At 38.9% G+C, this 6,000-nt stretch overlaps 1 long non-coding RNA gene across 1 annotated transcript; it reads left to right on the top strand.

Moving 5' to 3' along the window:
- Window positions 1-2,771: 2,771 nt before the first annotated feature.
- On the top strand, window positions 2,772-4,837 carry LOC120290408. The gene is made up of 3 exons (XR_005548393.1): window positions 2,772-2,956; window positions 3,296-3,632; window positions 4,677-4,837. It is a non-coding gene; the product is annotated as an uncharacterized LOC120290408 (long non-coding RNA).
- Window positions 4,838-6,000: the final 1,163 nt, after the last annotated feature.

Here is a 6,000-nt window from a genome sequence, read left to right on the forward strand (position 1 = left end):
TGATGAGCAAAAGTGTGTTTGACTTTATGATAAAATCTCAAGTCAACTTCCACGGGCAGGTCTGCATGAGAACCAGCTTTTGCCAGTTTTCGATTGCCTGCACGTGAGTTTTACATAGCCTTTTTATACTTTCTCTAAACTCAAAAAGGACGGCCACTACACAATCGAATGACCAAGACGATCATTTCGACCTGTCCCTGTCCTAAGATGCCCTTCTTCCTAAGCAATAATCTTATTTTTAAATTCTGCAGTTTTTCATCGTAATCCTCCTTCCTTCTACAACTCATTTATTTCGTTCCCTGATGTCATAGACGACAGCAAACCATTGAACAAAACTCGTCATCCCCATGAGCCCATGCCCTATACAAAGACCTCCCTTTGCAAACCTGATTCAGCAGTTCTAGACTAGGTAAGTATACAATATACATCCTTCACAATTAATAAATTTGAGAATATGGGAGAAAATAAAACAAAGAAAGGAGAACTCGAATAATCAATATCATATACTTGTGTCTAACCTAGTTTGTTGTTGGTCAAAAATTTTTGACGTGAGCGCCGGCCATTCTATGTGACACGACCGCCACATTAGCAATTTCCAGCCAAGATTAGCCAAAAGAATTACATTAGCAAGTCATCAAAAGATTTAGAATTAAATTAGTAAAATTTAAAAATTTAGGATTGAATTGGCCACTATAGGTTTAAGATTTTCTAGACAATTATTCAAATTAGAATTGTATACTACTTCCTACATTATAGAATTTTACTTGAATAAATATTTTCATTTATGTTTTGTTGAGTCTTCTCATATTTCCCTATAGAAACTAAGATTTACGAAATATTTTGTCTCGCTTTCTAGGCTATGATTCTTCATTTGTCATCGTGAAGTATACTACCCTATACATTTGAAGTCGTCACATAGCAAGCAATAGTTTCCTATAGCTTTTTAGTACTTAAATTCAACGAAAATTTTCATTTTCCTTTTGGAAATTGTGTGTGACATTTTACCAAAAAAAAGTTATAAATTATTGTACAAATACCATCTAAACTTATTGTACAAATGTCAATTTAGTCATAAACCTTTCAATTTAACTAATTTACTCATAATTCTTTTGATAATTTGCTAATGTAATCATTTGGATCACTTTTGCTTGGAAATTGTTTAATGTGGACACTAACTATTCCATGAGACATGGGTGGCATTAATACGGACAAATTTTTAATTATTATTTTTTCCATTGTGACTAACGAAAGCTTGTGAGCCCTCACCGACTGTGGGGGGGGGGGGATCTAAGTGTGATTCCAGCAAATATAACGTGTGAACTCAGCAAAAACACATCAAATTTAATTCAGTTCCATACAAGAGATTCTTGTCCTAATCTAGCAATACTCAAAATCAAATTTATGTTGCAAGAACACCAAATTTAGATCTAAACCGAGGTAGATATGTATCGAAGTTTATAGCTCCCAGATTCATTCTTAATGCAAGACAACAGGACATAAGGAACGCCTATACATCAAGAACCGATCAACAAACATCCTTAAACAATGAAGAAATCGACGCAATTGAATTGCCGACGAGCTTATTTCAATAACAAGAAGGTCTCGGTTGCGAACGCAATAGGCAATTAAACATTGTAACGCGCGCGAGTTCGTTTCCAACGTTCAGGGCGACGGACAGAGAACGATAGGGGGGAGAGGGGGGCCGGTTCTAATGAGGTGGACCGAGCTCAATTCAAATCTTTATGGGTTTCACCAAGTTGGGTTTAATGGGTTTTAATTTTTATTATAACTTGATGGGCCTGGTGTGGCCTAGGCTGCTCTTGTGGATCGATGGGTTGAGGTGAATTGGGCCAGATGCTTGATGAGCTTGACTTGTGGTCGGACCGAGCTGGGCTGGAACAAGATGATCATACCGGGCTAGAGTAATGGGCTTTGTTGGACCTGGTGCTTCATTATGTTTATTTTCTATTCTATTTTTTTTTTTCATTTTTATGCTTTCATTAATTATTTATCTAAATATGAACCTTTCCCAAAATATTACGAATGATCAAATGATATAGTATGATATATATATATGAATCCAAATTCATAAGCTTGACAAGCGTCGGATACTACAGACTTAGGACTCTCTTCCTAGAACTTCTCTGGATCAGAGGACGTGCGATTCTCAAGAAGCGATGCAAGAGACCGACCGGCTCCTATTGGCCCCTCACCTGCGAAATCGGCCGCATCGTCTTGGCTTTTGGGGGGTTTGTTGGGGAGGTTTTTGAAGCGTTTCCTGTCTTCGTTCGTTCCGTTGCTTTGGGGATGCAGTCCATCAGCAATCGGAGATCGATTACGTGATCGGCGAGCGCCATCCGGGGGACTCTTGCCTGGATCGTTCCGGACCTCCTGCTGCACCACCCGCAATTATCCGTATTTCCGGGCTCGCAAGGCGAAGGTAAATAAAGCTACTTCGCGCTTTCCTGATTTTAACTCTTGTTCGTCGCTTTCCGCGGGGTTCTCTTCTCATCCACACAAGGTAATTTCTTTAGTTCAAAATTAGCCTTCGTCGGCATGAGTCAGTCAGTAGTCAGCTGCATTTCCTCGGTTAAACGCGGCTTGTAGATTGATCTCAGTAACCTAAACAAGCGACGGTTTCTCTAATATTTGTCCTTATTTTTTATAGCTTCCGTTGAATTCTATAGTTGATTAATTGTTTCGAACCTTGTTTGTAGGACATGGTGTTTGCTGCAATGTTTCATTATAGTCTATAAACTTCACCGTCGCCTCGCCGGTATCAAGTCTAGGGAGAAGATGCTGAAGGGGGGGACTTTGGATGTGAGATTGCTCCTTATTGTAGAGACGAAGGGGAGATGCCACTGCAGGCTCTGCTGTTCTTAACATCTTTGAGTTTTTGTGGAAACTCTTTGCTATGATTAGAGTTGGTTCTCAAATTACTCATGGGGGAATAGAGGTGTGTATATGTGTTATCTTTCCCTGTTCATTAAGCGTATGTTTTTCCCCTGATGTTGCAATCCACTAGATGTAACGGACGTAATTTATATGATAAGTTCATAGCAAAGACAAGTTTGAAAATGTTTGAAGGTTGCATCACATCGAAAAAGTGTAGCTCAGAACTTCGGATGGATAGAGCAAGTTCATGTCATGTTAATGGGAGTTAAGATGCTCTATATCCTCTTTCCTGTTTTAGTCTGGAAACTCCATTTGAACACGTTTACTAAGTTTGTGGAATGTGTACCCGACTAATCTCCCTTACATCTCTGATTCTGATATGCGAAAATTACTTTTGCAGCATTCACCGGAAGTGGAAGGAACTTGGTATTGACACGAAGTACTTATCCCCACACATGCAATCTTCTCATTTCTGAGCATACTGTGATGCACATCAATATCTATGGGGGAAACAGATTTATTGTGCCTCAACCCTTCCATTCCAGCATTTTACTCACCATCCAGGATTAAGGAATGGTTTAGTCTGTTTGAGTACAGACACAAATGAAGGCGTTTCGCGTCCCAGATAGCACTTGATGAAATCTTTTCCCATTGTTCATTTTGATTACTATTCAAGTTCTGCTTCGTGGAATCAAAGATGCGTAGACCTGAAGTGGCTGGTTGGCAAAGTTTAAAGGGTAGGGAGATTTGTTTCTGCTAATTCTTTTGTCAGGCTGTTTGAAAGACACTGGTAATGATCATGGGGTATAATCAGAATCGAGAAGGAATCTTTTCTCAAGGATTAGCATACTGTCTGCATTTTTACTTATTTTGTTAAATTTCCAATAGATTGTCCACTTTCTACTTGTTCATTTCTATCATGTACCGAAGCACATGCAATGGTCCAAAATTGCTTGCCTATTATGTTGTTTGTTCTCCTGTTCCATGGTTATCTTATTGACATAATTACGACCACATTTTGTCATATGTGTCTAAGGAATAGGTTCTACTTGAGGGGGAGTGTCGAGTTATGGATTATGTATACATTGGTTGGCATGTTTCCTAACAAGCTTTTAGGAAATGCAACATGCAGCAATCAAATCCAACAGCATGACCAATCAGCCAACCCTATGTTCTTGTTTGGTTAGTTCTTCTAGTGATTTGGGATTGTTTGGAAGACTTTCAGACCAGGATTCTTGGCATTGATTGAATTACAATGGGATTTAAAGCTTGGACAGCTAAAAAACTCTCATATGCCAGCTGACTTCAGCTCATTAAATCTATTGTTCATAATCTGGTTAACAAGTAGTGTCAACTCTTTTTGTTGCCCAAGAAAGTTATTAAAAAGATTGAGCAAAAGTGTAGAGCTTTCCTTTGGAAGGGAGATCCTGATGCAAAAGAGGGATCAAGAGTTAGATGGGACCCTGTCTGCCTTCCTAAGCAGTTTGGAGGCCTTGGCATTTGAAGACTGGCTTTGTTAAATCTTGCTTTTATGTTGAAGTGTCTGTGGATTATTTTGTTGAGGTGTGGGTCTCTATTTTTGCCTAGCTCTGTAGCTACCGTTTTGACTGCAAAGCAGATGCTACCTTGGAAGTTATTAAAAGTCAGGAATACATTGTAACCCCACACCAGATATATGGTGGGTGATAGAGATAATTTGGTATGATTTGTGGCACCATACTGGAATCTTGCCAGAATCATTCTCAAGGTGAAGAATTTATGACCCCTCTCTTCCTCTGCAGGCCAAAGTATCTGCTGTAATTCATGACTCTCATTAAAAGTGGCCCGCTGCTATGTTTGAAGAGTTGGTTTCTGTCCAAGGTGCCGTTTGTGGTGTGAATTTCCCTAATTCCTCAGCTGCAGATGAAGTTGTATGCAAAGCTGCTACAAACGGTTGCTTTAACTCCTTTGTTGCTTGCAAAATTGTCAGAAGCAAGAGTAAATGTTGACTGGCACAAACTTGTGGGTTCTCCCCTAATGTGCCAAGAGCTGGCTTTTTATCTTGGTTGGTAATACGTGATAAACTCCCCACTTTTAAGAGGATTTACGGTTGGTGTGTTGGGAGTACTAGATCTCTCTGATTGTTCTGTAATATAAGCATGGAATCTTGCTCTCATCTATTTTTCAAGTGTAGTTTCTCTAATCAAGTATGGAGCAAGGTGCTGCAGCTTTGTTGGATTCATAAAACTCCTAGAGTTTGGGATTATGAATTTGGTTTAATATAACAAGCTGCTCAGGGAAAGATTTTCTGAAGTGTCTATTAGAGTTTATATGGAACCACTGTATCTGTTATATCTTGAGTCCATGAATAGTTTGTATCATATACAGGTAGTTCCTTTGGATGTTGATGTAATCAAAATTATCAAGCTCTTTGTTATGCATGGTTTTGAGAATTGCCTTGGTCTCAAAATAAGATTGGCATTGGAAGCATCATAGGCTGTCTCTGCTTGGAATCTAAGATTGCGAAAACTATCCAGCTAAAGGTTTGTTTTTCTACCCAAAAAAGAAAAAAAGAAAAAAAAAGTAAGCTTTGTTTTAAGTTGTGCTTTTTGTTGTTTTCCGGTGTGTATAGTTGCATGTTTTTGCTCCATGTCATCTCTATGCTTGTGATGGCAGACGGATGTCAACTTCAATCACTTGTTTGGGGTCCAATCTTCATGAGTTCCAGTTTCTATGTCACTAGCGTTCTCATTTCTCCATATAGTTATTAAGGAAGAAACCCAATCAGTGAAGGGATCTCTTCTTTTTTTTTCGTTCCAAGAGACTTTACAGCATTTTAGTCTTTTCTTTTTCTATTTTCGATTCATATTAATTTCACTGGGTTGCATCTGCTAGAAATTCTACGTCCAAATTGGTCTTTTGCTTGTAATTCTTCGGCTTAATTTTGTCTTCATTTTAGTGAAGAGATTAATTTGGAATCATTGATGGCGTTTGTGCTCGTGCTTACGTTTATCCAACAGAAAGCAAGTTTGCCGATGAAGACCTTCCGAGATCCAGCCCACGTCTTTGACATGAAAATCCAACTTAGGAAGCACTTTGCCCACTTGAAACTCGGGGCCTTTAAAT

The sequence above is a fragment of the Eucalyptus grandis genome, chromosome 2, assembly GCF_016545825.1.
Source record: "Eucalyptus grandis isolate ANBG69807.140 chromosome 2, ASM1654582v1, whole genome shotgun sequence".
NCBI classification, from domain to species: Eukaryota; Viridiplantae; Streptophyta; class Magnoliopsida; order Myrtales; family Myrtaceae; genus Eucalyptus; species Eucalyptus grandis.